At 41.5% G+C, this 20,283-nt stretch overlaps 1 long non-coding RNA gene across 13 annotated transcripts in view; it reads right to left on the bottom strand.

The window, feature by feature from the left end:
* Positions 1-8,712: 8,712 nt before the first annotated feature.
* LOC141579039 (uncharacterized) overlaps positions 8,713-20,283 on the bottom strand; it is a 112,255-nt gene continuing 100,684 nt past the window's right edge. For 11 of the 13 annotated variants that reach the window (XR_012509959.1, XR_012509961.1, XR_012509965.1 and 8 more), the window contains one exon: positions 8,713-9,757. This is a non-coding gene — a long non-coding RNA (uncharacterized LOC141579039). Of the gene's footprint in view, positions 9,758-10,586; positions 10,822-20,283 lie in introns of all 13 variants that reach the window. The other 2 variants (XR_012509986.1, XR_012509966.1) reach the window with 1 other exon arrangement.

Raw genomic sequence — 20,283 nt, 5'->3', positions numbered from 1 at the left:
TCCTCATTTGATTTATGAAAAATAGCATACCTTAAGAATTTTAAAATAAGGAATGAAGATTTACTGATTAATGCTGGGTGTATTTTATAGGTCATTTATTAAAAAAAAAAAGTAGGAGTTCTCTAAAGAGAATTTATTCAGTGTGCCTAGAATATGATTCAGTTAAAAATGGTTTTCCTTTAAATACTTTTCAGAAATTTTCTGTGATATTTTTCTTGAAAAGTACTTGAAGATTTCTGAGGAGGTTTTACATTTAGAAAAGTTTATTCTTGTAACAATTGACACATTAAATAAATGATTCATATCCCTGGACAGCATAAAGCACTGGCTTTTTTTTTTTAATATATATAATTTTGGTGGTTAGTTCTATGACATTTTATTGGGTAGAACTATCTCCCATTTCCATTTTACAGGCAGAGAAGATGAGTCATACGATACTCACTATACAAGAGAAGCAGAGGCTGATTAATTTGGGCAGAAGTGTAAAAGGGTGTGGAGAAAAAAATCGTTGACTCACAAACTGGACGCATTCTGTGGTGCTGTGCAGCTGAAACGGATTTGATTTTGCTTCTGGGTTGTCCTAGGTTTTGGCACATGTGCCTGGAAATGTCTGTCGGGCAAAGATGCTTATTTAAGAAGGTTGTCATTGTAAATGTTCTTAAGAGTATTAAACAAATTCCACAGCAAATAAATGAACATGTTTGGAAGGTTTTCCACCCTCATGTAATTTCCAGAAAACAGACATGATTCACTTGCTAAACCAAACACACAGGTACAGTAATGAGCCTGGCTCACATGACTGGACAGCACGGAGGGAGCCTCATCTATTGGCGTGGGTTACGCTGCAGGAAGCGCAACTGAAATTTTAATTAGAATTTATTTACAGCGAGTGCTGCTTCCGCGTTTTTCTCCCCAAAGTAAGGAAGCGCCCTCAATGCCTGGCCATTAGTCTGCAGAGCCCCGCGGCTCACACACTCCCCTGCTCATCAGGAGGCTGATGGAGCCAGTTTGCTTAGACACACTTAGCTACACTCGCAGCGGGGATCATCAGTCTCTTCTGTGTGTTGATCTCCACGTGCAGGGGAGAAAATCGACTTTTGCTGCCGACAAACGCTAATTGACTACCAGTTGTTTCAGAGGGACTGTGATGTTGAAAACTGGTGTCCCATTCATTTTTATATGTTGGATGCTGACAAATTTCACGGCAACAACTGCACGGTAAGTACACCCACCAGGGAGGGTGTCGGAGTTTGAATCTGTGTGTTTTAGTATTCAGATCCTGGCACTGGTCAGTTTACAGTGTTCTCGCTGGGTTTGGGAGACTGTTTCTGGAGCGATTTCTTTGGCTTCCAATAAATTTGCAAAGCCGTCTCCTTCAGTCGATTTCTGATGAGTTGAGTTGGGAGGGGCATGTGAAATTGGGGCGGGCAGAGAGGTGCAATGAAAACTAGCCACCATCTGGTTACCTTTCATTTTTTGTGGGCCAAAAATGCTTGTCTTCTTTTCTTTCCTCCTCCATCCATCCCTTCAGGTCAGGGAGTCGTCTTCAAGAATTTCTTCCTAAAATGTAAAGTAATGATGAAGGCAGTGTGTTTCTGTGGTTGATTTCATTTGATTTGCTTTCATTGTTAAAGATTTTCTGGTGAGGTTCTTATGAGCTCTTAAAAGCTGGAAGAGCAGCAATACCAAGGAGAGAAAGTCAGAGAAACGAGTCAGCGGCCCCTGTGAGGTCTGCAGGATGAAGGCAGGAGGTGGGGCGGAGGCAGCATCGTGGCCTCCCCTGCAGCCATGAGGGCAACGTGCGCATGTAAAGCCAGCGTCTCTTGTCACCATGTGTTCTAACAGGACTCCCACTAAAGGAATGCTAGGAGATTTGGGGAGGCCTTACCTTTTACCCTCTTGCCAAACATCTTTAATGCTGACTGTATTTATTCAAGATGACACAGAGATCACCTGCAGAGTGTGAGGAAGCGGTGCTTGCTTCCTGTCTTGCCCGCCCCAGGCTCACTCATCAGACACCTGATTCTTGCAGGCACTGCAGTGCCCGTGGGGGGAGCTCTGCTCCTCGGGGAGCTGGGCACGGCAGTGCGCACACTGAAGCCGGCCGCACCATCGCTGATCCCACTCCAAATGGTGAGATGAGCCCTTTGTGTAAGTAGTAGAGGTGGGATCCAGAGTCTTCCTGTGTTTAAGGAGTTCTGCAGTAAAGCCAACTTGGAGGAAAGAAAGAAAATGCCTACTGTTCCATGACTGTGTCCTAAGGGTTTAAAGCTCACTGTGGAGCACACGTGAGATCTCATTCAGTAAACACTCTGGGGTCTTGATTCTGACTTGTCTTGAATTTGGCATTCTCATGTTATTTCTCTTAAAATATGTCTAAGCAATCATTTTTGCTTGATGGTTATGTGTGCATAAGGGTCCTGAAGAAACTGTTGTGGATGGAAGTGTGGGTACCAGAAGGGCTGGTGGCCCTGGGGGCTGCCCGAGCTCCACACCATTTGTTACCAGCAGTCTTTCAGATTGCATCTTATTCCAGAGCTCATCAGGGCTCCCATCTCTCACTACGTGTCTTGAGAGAATATTTGTTCAGAGGGGAGGGGACGGGGTGCTTCCAAGTTTGGGTTCTGGGGTTCCCTGTCTAAAGGTGGCACTGGAACAAATCATTTATTCATGGAGTAATGAAGCCCCCCAGTCTCGTGGCTAATTGGGACTCCCTGTCCTTCTTCATTTTAGGAGCTGGAGGGCTTGGGTTAGGCCCCCAAACCTGTTTTTTGGTGAGCTTTCAGTCCTATAACTCCACCTGGGTTGTCCCGTTTCAGTCACATGACTTTGATTTTTGCAGGTAGGTGTTAATCCTGGATAGTGCCTGGGACTTCCTAGTTTCCCCTACAGTAGGGACACTGAAGAAAGTTCACCCCATAAGGTGTGTTCGGGGGCCTCGAGGACAAGTAGGGACCCACAGACAGATGTCTGGATGGGTGGCGATCAGGCCCAAGTCTTGGAAGAACAGAGATTCCATTACTGTTTTAACAGTGAAATTGAAGGAGTAATTCTGGAAGGTCTGATGCAACTGAGATTAAAATTATTCTATGGTTTTTATTGTTAGCAGGAGTGGTTTTTAACCCTTAGACCCAGTCCCCCCTATTGACAATAAATATTTTTTAACCTTTCTTTTCTGGTGCCCGGAAGTGAACGTCATAGAAAATGTAAAGTAACTATAAATATGATAAACAAATAGACAGGTAGATGGAAAGATGTTTTGCCTAAATTCTTATATTATGGGGTATTTTATATTCTATGCTAATTAGTGACCACTCAGGACAAAAGGCACATACAAAGGGAGTCACTTCTAATAAACTATTTTTCCAACCCTTACCTAACTGGGAAACAAGTGGCTTCAGAATGTTAGAGCACCTCCCAAGTCCCTGGGGAAATCTCCTTGTCAGAGTTACACTTGCTGATGGTGTCCTGTGCCAAGTGAAAGCAAATGCGGTTCGGAAGCTGCCCGGAGGCTGACTCCGGGGATTCCTTCTCCGTCGCAGCTGTGAGGGAGCCTTGTCTTTCCTGACCACAACCAAAGAGGCGATTTTGAATCTCTTAAAACTGCCATACCAGTGTATATCACAACCCTCACAAGATACATTGAATAAAGTAGAAAAATTTAAGTGTCTCCTTTAGGATAGAAATAGGGTATAAAAGAAATAAATTAAAAAATTCTAGTGCCCGAATAAGTGCTACATTACACTGGCTGCATTATAAGGTTAGAAAATTTCATTACCGCTTTACATACCACATCTTGTATTTAGATTTTATTTATCTTTTTTTCCCTAAAGAAAAAACAATCATTTGATGAGTTCTTGTGTCAGAGGTGATGAGAAGAGAGCAAGTGTAAAACCGGGAATCGTGGTGCTGGTTAGTCTAAGACCATCTCCGTCACTGCGCAGATCATCTTTACTCATTTTACTGCACTTTTTGGAATCACCTTCTCACTTGGAAAAACTCCCGTGTCAGTTGGATTTGCTAGTAAAACAATTATTTTCTTACCTAGAACATCAGTGATGTTTTCAAGATGATAAAAAAAATTTGCCCATGGCATTTAAACAGTTGCTTGTTCTCGTAACTCATGGCTCACGGTCTCGTATTTGTCACAATTGGAACTGTGTTTTCTTTCTGCAAATTCTCATTGCTTTGGTGACGCAGGGACACTTGTCCTTACTGGATGGAGTATGATAGTAGTTTTTTGCATTCTCTCCCTAAATCTGGAGTCCTGTGTTATGTTTCCTGTTAACTTAAAAAATAGGAATATTGTTATTTACCTAAATATCTAACCTCACACCAGTGGTGCATATCAAATTGGTCCAAATAGGAATTCCAATATTAAATGAAACAGTAATTTCACAACCCACTTTTCCAAAAATTTGGATTGATGGTTCAATTATACCAGGGACATTAGCTGTTTTAATTGAATCAATCATTGCTTTCTTCAATAAAATTTTCCATTCCATCTGCTCTTTTGGTTTATTGTTCTTCAGTGTTTCATTTGCTTTCTTTCCCAAAAATATATGATTTTGGCTTTTGTCATTGAAAACCCTTACTGGTTTTGCTACCTCTTGCTGGAGAGGAAGGCTTGTGACTGTTTTATAGTCACTGGTTTCATGGTTGTATGAGTGCTTAATGCCACGTTGCAGGGGTGTGGAGACCTAATGAATTGTGTACATAAAAGGCTTAGTCTACACTGAGTGCAGGGTTAGTGTTCGCAGCCCATGTCATCAGTATCATAATTAATCCATTACAATCATCCTCTATTAATCAGTGTTTTCCTTCTAACGTCTCCAGGAGAGGAAATGTAGTAGTCTAAATGCAAATCTTTGCCAAACTTTCAGTCAATTCAAAACCTTTAAAGCTTTGCTGTCAATAGGACTGTGTGCCTTCTATCCCTAATTCTGCTCCTCCTGACCCAGGACGCGGTCTCCACAGCTGATGATCCATGAGACACTGGATTCTTGGTCCCATGGCTCTGTGTGTTCTGGGACTTCTGGGGACTTCAGCACTGTTTTAGGGGCTTTGGGTCCCACCTCTTCATAGCATTGCTGAGATGAGATCTGTGGGTTCACCCTCATTCTTGACTGTATGGTGCATTTTTTCTAGAACCAACACACGCCACCATGGCAGCACTACTTTGAACACGTGCTGGGGCAGCGTGTGCTTGTCAGTTCTTGGGTTTAAATTTTCTGTTCTAATTTCTATAATGGGGTATATTGACAGATACACTCCATGTAAACAGAAGCTTTGAGGGGTTTTCAGCAACTTCTAAGAGCATAAATATTCCTGAAGCAGCTAATCTTCCTCCCAACAATTGAGGAGCAAGCCGGCAAGTCCTGGATGCCTGTGGCGGCCAAGCTGTGCAGCCCAGGCTGCTCACCGAGGAGCAAGGAGAAAATCTTAAAAACCTACTTCCATGCCATCTTTCACAGAATCTCAGAAATGAACGTTTTAATATCTACAGAGGGGTGTTTTTTTTAAAAAAATTTTTATTTTTTTCCTTTTTCAGTTGTATCAGGTAGAATTTTTACAGTTCAACTTCACATACACATATTGCATGTAAATACATGTATAGAGCATACTGCAGTTTTTAGTTTACATATATGTACTAATTATTGTTTCATAAGAACAGATTAGAGCTTTAGATTTTTAAAATTAGTTACCAGAGGAATAAGGACATCTACAAAAGAATAAACAGAATATGGTAATCCAATCACAAAGGACAGTCAGATGTGCTTGCATATATTCAAGAAATCAAAACAATATTTAGTTCATTTGTGGTCTTATTATTATTGCTATTAATTTTAGATTCCCCATAAATGAAGTCATATGGCATTTTTCTTTCTCTTTCCACCCCACTTCACTTAGAATGACAGTCTTCAGGTCCATCCATATTGCTGCAAATGGCATCTTTTATGGCTGAGTAGTATTCCATTGTATATATGTATCACCTCGTCTTTATCCAGTCATGTGCTGATGGACATTTGTGTTGTTTACATGTTCCTTGTTCTATGTCCCTTCTGGCAACAATTACGGATTTTAAATATTTTCCACCTTAAAATCCTTCCTGAAGGAGATGTGGTAACTGGAATCAAAAACAGTTACAGCACAGGGTTGTTTCTGATGGCCTTGGGGGCTTGGTAGAAAGGTTGGCAGAAAGGATTTCAGATTCTGATCAAATGAGTCCTCCTCTTGTAGCCCTGCTGACCGCCTCTCTCACGGCCTGCCCTACAAGTCTGACCAGTCCCTTCTGTGAATCCTACTGTATTGTGCACAAATTTTGTCCAATTGGTGTCATCCAGTAGGGACCTTAATTGAGGCACCCAAGCTCCTGTGTTGGTTTCTTCCATCAGCCCTTACTTCCTTGGGAGCCAGGACTGTCTCATTGCCCCAAGGATCCCTAATGCCTAGTGAGATGCATGATAAAGCTGGTACTTAATGAGCACATGGGTCAAATGGAAAAACCTGATCAAAAAAAGGCCCTCATTTTTCAGACATGCCTACTTGAGCACATAGGGTAAAATGACATGTCTTCTTGGATTTGCTGTCAAATACTTCAACAAAGGACAAATAAAAGAACAAAGGTCTGAATAAAGGAAATATGGAAAAGTTTGTGAATTCCTTAATCTGGGTGATTGGCTTATTGTACTATACTTACTCATGTATACTTAAGTTAGTTTATAATTTTACTGTCATTAGCTGAATAGCAAGTATTAATACGTATTAATTGAAATCCTTAGAACTGAACAAACTTACCCCACACAAAATCCTTAATATCCTAGTAGTTTGTCTTTCAGAAATCTTTTCCCACAAAGACAGGAAAAAAGGGAAAGGCAGATCCGTGCAGTATTTCCACGTTGTCAAAAGACCAAAGGCCGATACAAAAGAAGAGATTGTAAAAAATATAAAGAGGCTGAAATCAATGTCCGGAAAACCTAGCTAACAATCCTAAATGGCCCAACTTAACTAACCTCAGCACTGCTGCATCAAGAATGGGGAAAATAGCACCTAGTGGATTTTTTTTTAATAAATAAATAACAATCCAGTTCCTACCACAGGCAATTATGATAAGACTGAGTATAATTTCTAACACCAACTAGTGTACAAATCATAATTTCTACTTGATTCAAACTGCTTCTTCTATAAAATTTGAATCTTTTTATTCTTAAGACAGATTTGTGGCCTATGACCAAGTGATAAAATTTTCAACTGGCTTGTATTAAAAAAGGTTCACCATAGTGAGAGTTTATTACATCAAGTATTACTTTTTGGGAAACCCATGTGCCTTGTCACTCTCTTTCATAAGATTTCCTGTGGAAAATTCAATCCTTCATTCAGGAAAAGGCTGAGCAATATATCTCATGGGAAAACCTTCATAAACTGCAACACAAGAAAATGAAAATGACAGTGAGCAGCCCGTGAAGCCGGCAGACACGCAGCGCACGGCTGTGTTCCCGCCTCGAATTTCTGTAACCAGCAGGGAAAATGTGCATTTCAAGAAATAGACATAAACAATTTTCAGGACCTGAGCACACAATTTCCCTTTCAGGGTTTAGTGGGCTTCCATTTAATTCTATGAGAAATGTTTAAAACAACAGAACAACAGCTGAGATAGGGTTTAAAGTAACTTTTATGTCTTAGTGAAAATAAAGCCAACTGATAGTTATCATTTTTACTTTATTTGATCTCACTCTCTTACTTTACCTCCCCAACCTCCTCCAGAAAATGATTGTGAACATCCCCTCCTGTGTCAGAAGGCTAAGTAGAAAGTACCAATCAAATGGAGGTGTGCTTTGTTGTTTTATTTTTCAAAACAAACAAGTTTCATTCATGTGATTTAATAATTTACATCAGAAACAAAGTCTACTCAATAAATGGTAGCCAACACATGTCATCATAGCTGCTCATCAGGTTTGGCCCCACGTTACACACTTTTACACGGACATGTGCCATGTGCTGTCATGGGAAATGGTGAGTGGGGACAAGGCCTCTGCTCTCACAGGGCACACAGCCTGGTGGGGGAGGTGGTGTTCAATCATTGCCCTTTTTTTTTAATATACTTACAAATTATGGGAAATGCTATTTAAAAAGAACAAAATGAGTCAATGAAAGTGAAAAATACAAGGACAGTATTTAGGCTGAGGGAAGACAGGGAACCTCTTTGAAGAGCTGACACTCCACTGAGACCCAAAGGACAACTCCGGTGCTGCAGGTGAAGGGCAGGGACACATTGATAAGGGGCTGATATCCAGAATATACCAAAATCTCTTTAAACTCAACAAGAAGGATGAACAACCTGATTAAAAAATGAGCAAAATTCCTGACACAGACCTCATCAAAGAAAAAATCTAGATGCCAAAGAAATCTATGGAAAGGTGCTCCACAGCATCTGTCATCAAGGGGATGCAGACTGAAACAGCGAGGTACCACTGCACACCTGTCAGAACTGCCAAAACGCAGAACGCTGACAGCACCGAATGCTGGTGAGGATGTGGAGCATAAGGAATTCTCATGCATTGCTGGTGGGAATGTAAAATGGCCCAGATACTTTGGAAGACGGTCTGGCAATTTTTTACAAAACTAAACGTACTCCTAACACATGATCCGGCAACTGTGCTCCTTGGTGTTTACTCGACGAAATGGAAACTTATGTCCACACACAAAACTGCATACAGATGTTAATAGCAGCTTTATTCATAATCACCAGAACTCAGAAGCAACTAAGCTGTTCTTCAGTAGGTGAATGGATTAACTGTGGTCCAGCCAGAAAATGGACTATTATTTGGTGCTAAAATGAAATGAGTTATCAAGGCATGGAAAGACATGGAGGAACCTTAAATGCATATTACTAAGTGAAAGAAGCCAATCTGGGAAGGTTCCGCAACTGTCTGATTCCAACTGTATGGTGTTCTGGGAAAGGGAAAACCACAGAGACTAAAAGATCAGTGGCTGTCAGAGGCTAGAGGGGAAGGAGCAATGAATGAGGTGCAGCACGGAGCATTTTAAGGTCACTAAGACAGACTACTCTGTATGATGCTGTGACGGTGGATACATGTCATTGCACATCTGTCCAAACCCACAGAGTGCACACCACCAAGTGTAAATCCTAGTGTCAAGTCTGGGCTCTGGGTGATGATGACGTGTCAGTGCAGGTTCACCCAGTGTCGCAAATGCATGCTCTGTTGAAGGCGTCAATAATGAGGAGGCTGTGGGGACAAACTGCAGTTCATACACTGAATCCAGCCCCAGACACCGCTGTTAATAAAGCTCTGTGGGTGTGTGGAATGTCCGGATGCTCTGGCGTCTGAACAGCAGAGCTGAGCAGCTGCACCAGAGATCAGGAGGTTTGCAGACCCTGAAATACTTACTCCCAAGCCCTTGACAGAAAAAGTCTGCTGAGCCCTATTCTAAACGAATCAGAATTCACCCTGATGAGACAGGACAGCAGGGCCCAAACCAGGCATGGTTAATGGGACTGAAGCAATGTTTTAGTTCCAACACCTTTGCTGAAGTCCTGCAGATCCAGCGACAGACTGTAGCCAGGAAGCGTCTGCAAAAGGAGTCGGTAGCAGGCCTTCGCGCCAGGCTCCGTAATGCCGGGGGCCACACGCTGCACGGGGGCCACCCTCTTGAAGAAGGCGGACTTGCGGTGGAAGCCGATCAACTCATAGAGCTCGGAGAGGATGCTGCACTGCTGAATTCTCTCCTAGGAATGCTGAAGCACAGGGAAAAAAGCAACAAGCATCTGAACGAAACATGTAATGGAAAAAAGACCCGTAAAAAATTTTCCCTTAAAACAGAGACCCAACGATACAGGAAGGAAGAGGAAGGCTGACTTCATGCACTGATGGGACCGGATGCAGAAATGCAGGGAAGCAGCGCTGTGCAGATGCTCCAGACCCACTCTGGGCCCCACCTTTCCGCGTTCCGCCTCTCCTTTTACTAGAAAGTTCCGTATTCCCTGAAACAGAGGAATCTCCTACCTAAACATGGGACACAGAGAAGGGAAATAGGAAAAGGACGGGAAAGTAAAGGAACAACAGTTCATCTACATCCTAGGGTTTGGGCGGGACTTTCACCAAACACACAACCTCTCAAAGCACAGAGCACACAGTGAGAGGCTGACAGAGTGACTGCGACTTCTGCTCCTTAAACACCAGCTACCTGCCAGCACACGCTGTGCCCGTTACCGAATCATTACAATCATTTCAGAAACTATTACTACCCCGGCTCACAGGCAAGGAAATCTGAATCTCGGGGAGGATTTATTATCATCCTGGACAAATTCCCATGGCCCAGAAGTGTCAGAGCCTCCGGCAGACCCTGGACTAAAATGCTCCTCATCACCAGGGGCCCTGAGCCCAGGCTGAGGCCACGTTAGGTCTGCACGGGCCCAGAGCATGAGTCTGTGTGACAGGGAGTGGTCCCATTTGAAGTGCCAGGCCAAGGCCCTCAGGAACATATGTAATGAAACCAAATACCCAAACTCATTTCCAACGCACTTCCCTGTCCGGTAGGACTGCTCGGCACATCTGGCTTATCACCTGTGCACAGGCTGTGCAAGGGGCCCAGACAGTGACGTGACGTCCCCATGGAAGTGGCTCAGAGACCGCTTCATCACAGGACAGACTCTCCCGGCTTCCAACGTTAACTCTCCATTCCATTTCCAACTGGAAAGTAACTTTAGACTTGTTTTCCTCTCCAGAAACAAAGACAGTGGTAACATCAGCGGGAAACTCAAGACTGAGGAAGAGTCTCCTGGACATTTGGAAGGATAGGCTGGGGAGGGAACAGAGATAGGGATCAGAAAGACCCGTGTTCCAGTCCAAAGTCTGCACATCACTCGCTTTGACAGTTTCCTTATTAATACAGGTGATAAAATCTAATTATGATTGTTTTGAAAACTAAAAGAAATAACGTATGCCACTAGCATAGGTGTAAAATCCTCCATGAGTGTTCCAGAAATGGACGTGACCATGGTTAGATACTGTCTGCCAAGTCTTGTGTGCTAAGCTCACATCAGCCAGCCAGAGATGTGCCAGAGAATGCCTCAACAGCCAGCAGCCTTCTCCAACTTGGAAACTCACAGTGTCCGAAGAACAGGCAGTGGTGGATGCTTTGGGACACTGTGGAGGTAGCACTCCAGTGATGACTTTAAAAAGCTGGGGAGAATTTAGGGGACCATACAGTTCAAATACAGTAAACTCATTCCATGTCTACAAATATTCATCTGTAGCCATGATGATTCAGAGAGGAAATACATATTCAAACGTACATCATTTTCCCACATAAGTGCATCAAAACAATTTGGAAAGAATGTAACTTTCTTCTCTAGATCACACAGTGGGGATTACAAGGTTTGTACTGACAGCACTACGTGTAAATCATATGCAAACGTAACTGGGTCCATTATCAGTCATCATCATTTGAAGGGAAGGATGGAAAAGAACAAAGCCAAGCTAATACGCTCCGGTATTTTGTTGCGTTATGATGTCACAGAGGAGACGGACAGGTCATCAAGGAACCACTCTGCCGTGATCACGGAGCCAGGGAACGGGATGGGCGGCAAGATGTATGGCGCAGCCGTAGTTGTGCCCGCCCTTCTAGGCAGGTACCCAGTCACTTTGACAAGATGTCAAAAGTGTATGCCCACGTCCTCATCACCTGTCATGCATTAAAGAGAAATGGAAACCTATAAACTGCCAATAACCTCGGTGGGTACACCGTCCAAAGAGCAACGTCACAGTTTGACAACTGGCCATCCCGGTTCCCTGGGCTTCATTCTTGGAGAACCTTGAAAACCACTCCTCTGTCCTCAAGAAGTGCTGCCTACTTGTCCTATCTTTGGCTCAGGGATACAGCACGTTCACGTGGACTTTAATGTCTGCACAGATTTGACTGTCTTTCTCCAGGTTCACTTGTCCATTCTGAAGAGGCCTGAGTTAAGTCCAAACTCCATAAGATCAATTCCCTCCAGTGACAACTCAACGAGCCTGCAATTACAAACCAACTGAACAGGACTGTCCTCAGCTAAAAATGTCACCCGCCCTTCACTGCTTTCTTAATCTCCTCTCCTGGCTAATTGCAACAGACTAAAACCACCCTCCACCAAGTTCCCTAACTATGTCAAATAGAAAGTAAGGTCCATAAAAGAGGTGACAACTCCATAGTCACCTCTGAATTCCTAGCATATGTTAGTGTCAATAAGTAGAACTATGATTATGGCTTCTTTCCTTTAAAACCTTTCTGGTTATTTAAATGAGACCATGGAAGGGAGGAGTTTGGGTTCAGTATCTTGATCCAGTAGACTCTGGAGACATTTTTCGGAATGGCTGTCCACTGATTCATTCAAAACACAACTTCTCTTTCCGGGAGGAGCTGTGATTTTCTGCCAGGAGCTTGTTGTCACTCTCATGCCAGAACAGATTTAAACTAAATACATACATTGGATATGTTATTTTTCCCCGCTTCCAAAAAATTTAACTTTCCTTACTTCCTTGCCTTGAGGAATGCTTTTTTACTTTTCATTCTAATTCACCCTTTTATAAAGCAGGATTCTCAGGATGTGCTTGGCCTTACATAAGAACAGCCATCCAACTCCCAGTGTGAGAGGCCTTGGGCTCATCTCCTGACCTCCTGTCAAGGCAACTGAAACTCAGTTCAGGAGCCAACTGGCCCCCCAGGGCTTCTAAGGCTCGCGTATCTCCCAGAATCCCTGCTTTCTGGTTTGACATGTCTTCTGAGGATTTCCCCTCACTTACTTCACAATTAGCTGTGCAGCTTGAAAGATGAGGAAGGAAGGTCTTATTTCTTAATCAGCATTTTAAGGAACTTATGTAATGAAGGTTTTCAAGACTTTCTAGAACCCTCCATTGCCAAGGCAGAAAACACAATAGATATTTTCTAAATTTAGCTTTCATGTGCAATTTTTCTTTGCTTTTGTTTTCTTAACTGCTAACAGACATTTTTTAATTAAAAAATAAAATAAGGCCCCAAATAGGATAGAACATTGAAGAGGAAACAAAATTAAAGGGCAAAGACAGAAAAATGATAAGTACTCTACAAAGTTAATAGAAAACATACACTATGGATCAGATCAGCAATTCTCAGTAACAACTAATTGAAAACTGACTATGAGGTAAAATGTCTCTCCTGTCAGGAGACGACCAACAGAAAGCAGAATTAAATCAACAAACTAAAATTCTAAGTCTGGCGAAGTAGAGAAGTCTACCAGCTAAATGTGTTTTCTTCTGGAAGAGAGGGAGACTCATAAGATCTTTTCTGTGGAGCCTGAGCCCAGGTGAGGACGGTGAAGTGAGGTCTGTAAGTACCCAATTAGCAAAGTGAGTGATGAATAAAGAGACGTGAGCTTTGATGACAGAGATGATACTACTATTCACTTGTCCTTTAAGTATGTCTTCACGTTCAATGATCAATACCTCGGCGTCCTCAGGGATTGAGATTATAGGAAAATGCACAGCCCGGGCCTAGACCTCCTCTGTGATTGTGGCACTGCACTTAGATGTTTCAAGGGCACCTCCAACTCCACCTGCAAAGAGCTGACTTCATGGTGCTCCTCCCATGGCCGTCCTGCCCAGGGCCCCTTGTCGGGGTCAAGGTCTGTCTGCCTCTCCCAGCTCAGTCCCATCACTCACAGATGTGACTGGACCCCTCCTTCAGGGCCCAATTTCCTCAGTCAACGAGTCCCACCACCCACACCTCACCTACCAGGTTCTCACTGGCACTCCCTCAGCACTGACTCTGTGCTGGGGACCACACTGCACACTATGAACACGTTATCTCACTGGATCTCCACAGCAGTCCTGGGAAGTCGGTATATCACTGTTTCAATTAATAAGATAAATTGTTTCACTTCCTTGAGTGTGTCATCCAAAGTGACACGGCTACTGAGACACAAACATGGTACTGAAAATCACTTGAAAATTGAACACTGCTACACCTCAAAAACACCCTACTCTGACTTATCACATCACCTCCTGCCGAGCCTTCTAAATGTTTCTAAGCATTCTACAAGACAAAAGTGATCTACGAGAGCACCCTTCTCCCCTACTTAAAATCTGACAATGACGTTCCACTTCCCTTAGGAGAAAGCCCCACCGGGCCTGAGCAAAGCCCAACAGCCCGGCATCCGTGTTCCCTGCGCGGCCGCGCCGCCTCACCCACCACGCAGCTCTACACGTGCCGTGTCCAGGACAGGGATGCTGACTCCATACAACCCGGTTATCGTCTCAATCGAACAATGATCACCCTCTTCAGTGGTCACCCTATTCATTGCTGACTCTCAGAAAAATATTTTCTCAGGGTGAATCAATATCTTTTTCCTTACAACTTCCCATCATTGATAATGAGCTCCCCCCAAAAGAGAGAAGACCTAATCCTCAGTCTCCTTATCTGCAATGTATGAATAACAAGGAAATATGAGAGATTTTAAGCGAAATAATATTGATATGAAGCTGAGGGACAATTCCCAACATACAGTAAGCACTCAATATGTGCTTACTTAATATTAATAAAATAGATTCCATTCCAGCAACCTTAAATCAAAGTTTTATGGCTTTGTCCAAAAGACTACTGACAAACTATTGGACGAACCCCTTTGAGCAGATCCGCCCAAGCGTACTGGGATAGGTAAGCCTTGACTCCAGTTACAGCTGCAGCCAACCAGCACTACGGGGCAGGGGCAGTTTGCTCAAACTCTTACATGTTGTTTGAGCATTTAGTTGTAGTTATTGAATAAAGACATGTATTATATAGTCAAAGCTCCTGAAACATAAATCTTCAAAGATTGATTCAAATTAGGTTTCAAGTACAACACTCTCACTAGAAATTATTTGAAAATTATTGTCTTAGCTCCTCTGCACATCAAAAGGTCATGTTCTTAATGTATCTGACTATATACACTGAGAGGATTGTTTAAAAGAAATTAAGATGAAGCCATAATGAATAAGCTTTCATTATAATCTGCACAAAGCCCCACCCAAGGGTCTCACTTCTCACTTCCACATAGGAGTTCAGGTAGCTTAACCTGGGTCTTGGTTTCTTATGACACGGGGGTGGGAAGAATTGTGGATAGATTTATGTAGCAAATATAAATCTAGGGTATTTGCTGTGTAGGAATGCTAGAAATAAATAAATTGATATATAGTCCCGCCCTTAGGAAGCTCAGCCTTTCAAATTACAACAGCATAAAAAATGAAATGAGAGATACATTTAAGAAAATTTTACAAGATTTTCACATTGAACATTTTGAAGTATCACCAAAAAAATAATTAAAAGATCTACATATATGGAAGGCATCCCATGTTCATGGAACGGTAGACAATATTGTTAAAAATGTTAAGACTCCCGAAAGTGATCTACAAATTAAATGGAGTCCCTATCAAAATTCCAGCTGACTTCTTTGCAAAAATTGAAAAACTGATGCCAAAATTCATATGGAAGTGCAAGGGGCCCAGGACAGCCAAAACAATCTTGAAAAAGAAGAGCAAATTTGGAGGACTCACTCAAAGGTTACTACAAATCTATAGTACTAAAGTCATTATGGTACTGGCATAAGTTTGAATGCAAAAATCTATGAGACACAATAAAAAATCCAGGGGGGAAACTTACATTTACAGTCATTTTTCCAGAAATGTGCCAACAACACTCCATTGAAAGAATAGTCTATTCAACAAATGGTGCAGAGACACCTGGGTAGCTGAAGGCAAAAGAATGATTCTGGAATCTGGACCCCCGTATTTTATATAACAAATAAAATATTAATTCAAAATGGATCACAGACAGAAACGTAAAAACTAAATGTATAAATTTTCTAAAAGAAGACATAGTTTAAATCTTTGTGGTCCTAGGATAGGCTATGGCTTCCTAGATACAATACCAAGAGCACAAGTGAAAAACAAGAAAGATAAGATGGACTTCATCAAAATTAAAACCATTTGTTACAAAGGACATCATCAAGAAAGTGAAATGAAAGGGGAAGGGGGTAGCTCAAGTGATAGAGTGCGTGCTTAGCAAGAAAAATAAAATGAATAAATCTAATTACCTCCCCTAGAAAGAAATTGTTTTAATGTTTAAAAAAAGTAAAGTGAAACGACAATCTGCTGAATAGGAGAAAAATTTTGCAGAGCATATATCTAATAAGAGACTAGTATCCAGGATATAAAACAAATGCTTACAACTGACCAATACAAAGAAAATTGACCCAATTTTTAAATATGCCAAGTATTTAAATAGATACACAATTGGCCAATAAGCATATGAAAAGATGCTCAGCATCACTTGCGAAATCAAAATCAAAATGATATCTGATTTTACACTCACTAGGATGGTTATAATCAAAACATGGACAATAACAAGTGTCGGTCAGGAGGCAGAGAAATGGGAAACCTCAATATGCAGCCGTTGGAAAGGAGCAATGGTGCAGCTTCTTTGGAAAAGCCTGGTGTTTCCTCAAAAGGTTAGAAATATATGGCTCAGCAATTCCACTCCTACATATAGAGTCATCCCTCAGTATCCTCGGGGGGTTCGTTTCAGGAACCCCCCACCCTGGATACCATAATCCAAGGATGTTCGAGTCCCTTTACAACCAGCCATCTGGATCCATGAAGTGGAAACTACAGATATGGCGGGCCAACTGTACAGCCAACAGAATGAAAATATATTCTCACAAAAACTTACACATCAATATTCATGGCAGTATCATTCAGAGTAGCCAAAGGTTACAAACAATATCCATCCATCAATGAATGGGTAAACAAAATTACCAAGAATAGGCCCACAAATTTTTGGTCATTGAATCTTTGACAAAGGAGGTGAGAACATACAATGGAGTAAAGACAGCCTCTTCAGCAAATGATGTAGGGAAAACTGGACAGCTGCATGTAAATGAATGAAGTTAGACTACTCCCTCACAGCATACACAAAAATGAATTCAAAATGGCTTAAAGACTTAAACATGTAGTCAAGACACTATGAACCTCTTAGAAGAAAACATAGGCAAAACATCTGACATACATCTCAACAATGTTTTCCTAGAGCAGTCTACTCAAGCAATAGAAATACAAGCAAAAATATACAAGTGGGATTTAATTAAACTTGCAAGCTTTAGCACAGAAAAGGAAACAATAAGCAAAACAAAAAGACAATCTATGGAATGGGAGAAAATAGTTGCAATAAATGAGACTGACAAGGGCTTAATTCCCAGAATATGTAAACAGCTTTTACACTTCATAAGAAAGAAAAACAAACAATTCAATCCAAAAATGGTCAGAAGTCCTAAAGAAACATTTCTCCAATGAAGACATACAATTGACCAAGAGGCACATGAAAAAATGCTCAATATCATTATCAGAGAAATGCAAATCAAAACTGCAATCAAGTATCAACTCTCACTAGTCAGAATAGCCATCATTCAGAAGTTCACAGACAGTAAATGCTGGAGAGGCTGCGGGGAATTCGGAACCCTCCTACACTGTGGTGGGAATGAAGTTTGGTGGAGCCATTGTGGAAAACAGTATAGAGGTTCCTCAAAAGACTAAAAATTGACCTCTCATATGACCCAGCAATCTCACTCCTGGGCGTATATCCAGAAGGATCCGTAATTCAAAAAGACACCTACACCCCAACTTTCAGAGCAGCACTATTTACAATAGCAAGACATGGAAACAACCTAAATGTCCACTGACAGATGACTGGATAAAGAGTTTGTAGTGTATTTGTACAATAGATTACTATTCACCCATAAAAAAATAATAAAATAATGCCATTTGCAGCAACATGAATGGACCTGGAGAATGTCATTCTAAGTGAAGTAAGCCCGAAAGAGAAAGAAAAATACCATATGAGATCGCTCACATGTGGAATCTAAAACAAACAAACAAACAAAAAACAAAAAACAAAAAATAAAGCAAAGAAACAAAAAGATAAACTTATCTACAGAACAGAAACAGACACAGAGACATAGAAACCAAACTATGGTTACCAGAGAGGAGAAGGTGTGGGAAGGAATATATTGGGAGTTCAAGATTTGCAGATACAGAGTATGTATAGAATAAACAGCAAGTTTATACTGTATAGCACAGGAGAATATATTTATTATCTTATAGTAACTTATGTTTAAAAAGAATATGAAAATGAATACAGGTATGTTCTTCTTTAACTGAAGTGTTGTGCTGTACAAAAGAAACTGACACATTATAAACTGACTAGACTTCAATGAAAATGTTTTTAAATAGACCAAAAACGAAAAAAAAGAAAAAGGATATTATCAAACTAAAAGAATAAAGTACTGATTCAGGCTACAACATGGATGAACCTTCAAACTTTATGCTAAAATAAGCCAGACACAAAAGGCCAAATAGTGCCCTTTAAGGTGAACTGTATCTGAGTGTTTATTGTACTATTCCTGTAAATTTTCCGGAGGTTTGAAGTCTATCAATATCAAAAAAAAGTTTTATTCATTAAAATCATAAAACGCTTCCTCACAGGAGGGCTTTAATTATTAAATGCAAAAATGCATGTAAAGCTCTTGAAACAACACTGCACGTCCACACACAGTCACTGCTTTCACTGCCACTCAGAGGTTGGTACCAGCGCTGATGAGAGCTACCTCCACTCGCTCTCCTGCATACAGGAGTGAGGGCCTGAGTTCTAACAGGCAGTGTGAGCGTGAACCTGGGTCAGACACAGCCACATCCCAGACTCTGCGTTACCCAACTTTCTTATACAAACTGCAACATATAATGTAAACACGCTACAGGGATGTATCTTACAACGCAGGGAATACAGCCAATGTTTTACAGTAACTATAAATGGAGCATCTATTGTACACCTGAAATATATCATATTTTAAATCAGCTATATCTTTGTAAAAAATTAAAAAATAATTTAAAAATGTTATCACTTTAATATTCAATTCAGTTTTTAAGTAACTACTAAACAGCTTAGAATGTATAAAAGCATTTAAGTGTGCTGTTTGTTTACATATTTATTTACTTTTAGCCTCCTGCTAAAAGAGAAATTAAACAATTTTTTCAAACACAGCTTAACAACCATAACAACAAAAAGGCAAAACTGAGAGTGAAGAGAAAATGGAGATTCAATACTTAAATGAAACCAGGGGGAGGTAAAGTCATAAAATTGGATTCCATGAAGTCAGGGCAAGTGTTAAAGGCCGACTAGAAATTCAGGTGTAAGATTCTTGACAGATAAAGCAAAAAGAAAAAGATGATGGGGAGGGCGGTACAGCGTGTGCTTAGCGTGCACAGGGTCCTGGGCTCGAACACCAGGGCCTCCACTAACAGATAAATACACCTAATTACCTACCCCCCCCAAAGAGCCCCAAAGAAAAGAAAAAGACAAATTTCTTTCCCAAATAATCCTGATATTAAATTTGGATTAAATACTTAAAAAAAAAAAAAAACAGAAAAGATGAGTGACACTGTGAAGGAAAAGCCCAGCTGGGCTAACAAGCTAAGTCACAAATCTAAGTGTGATAAGTGTCCGTTTACTGATGTAAGTTTTGCTGGGCTAACTCGTAAATCCGATGTCAACAATTGTCAGTAATGTGATCTGTTCCAAATTGATAAGCTTCAGTGTACTGATTCCTTGCTTTTTGTTGTTGGAGCCTTATTGGCTAATAGCCCCATACTTGTAATTAAACCTATAAAACCTCACGTGCAGGTCTTGGAGGTGCTCAGAGCTTCGGAACAGAAGCCCCTCTGAGCCCGCCGGGGTAATAAATCTCAGTACTCCAACCCTCTGTGTGGTGCTTGTTTCTTGGCTGGCCTGTTGTTTCCAAAACAACACAAGCGACGATGCCCGTGAGATAGTTCTGCAGTGGGTGCTGGCAGGTCCCCATGTCTCACGTGGGAAAATCTGAAACATCCTTCTCACCACTCAGAGTCATCATAAGCCCACACCTCACCTCCCGCTGTTAAATGCAGGAGCACAGGCAGGGCCCGGCCTTTGTTCTCTCTGTGTCATCACAGTGAGATAGGATGGAAGGGGGCAGAGCACAGCCATTCAAGGAAGGCCACAACAATTAACATCATAATGGTGAAGGATTCAACCCCCAATAGGCCTTGAGGCACAGGATGAAGAGATTTAACTTCTAGCAGATCTTGAGCTTCATTATGCACCCACTGTAATAGTAACATGGTGAATAACATGCCCCAGGCACCATGGCAGTCCCAAGGCTAGCCACAAAAGGTCAAAGGGTGG

The sequence above is a fragment of the Camelus bactrianus genome, chromosome 1 (genome assembly GCF_048773025.1).
Source record: "Camelus bactrianus isolate YW-2024 breed Bactrian camel chromosome 1, ASM4877302v1, whole genome shotgun sequence".
Taxonomy (NCBI): domain Eukaryota; kingdom Metazoa; phylum Chordata; class Mammalia; order Artiodactyla; family Camelidae; genus Camelus; species Camelus bactrianus.
This window is presented reverse-complemented; position numbering and strand designations above follow the sequence as displayed.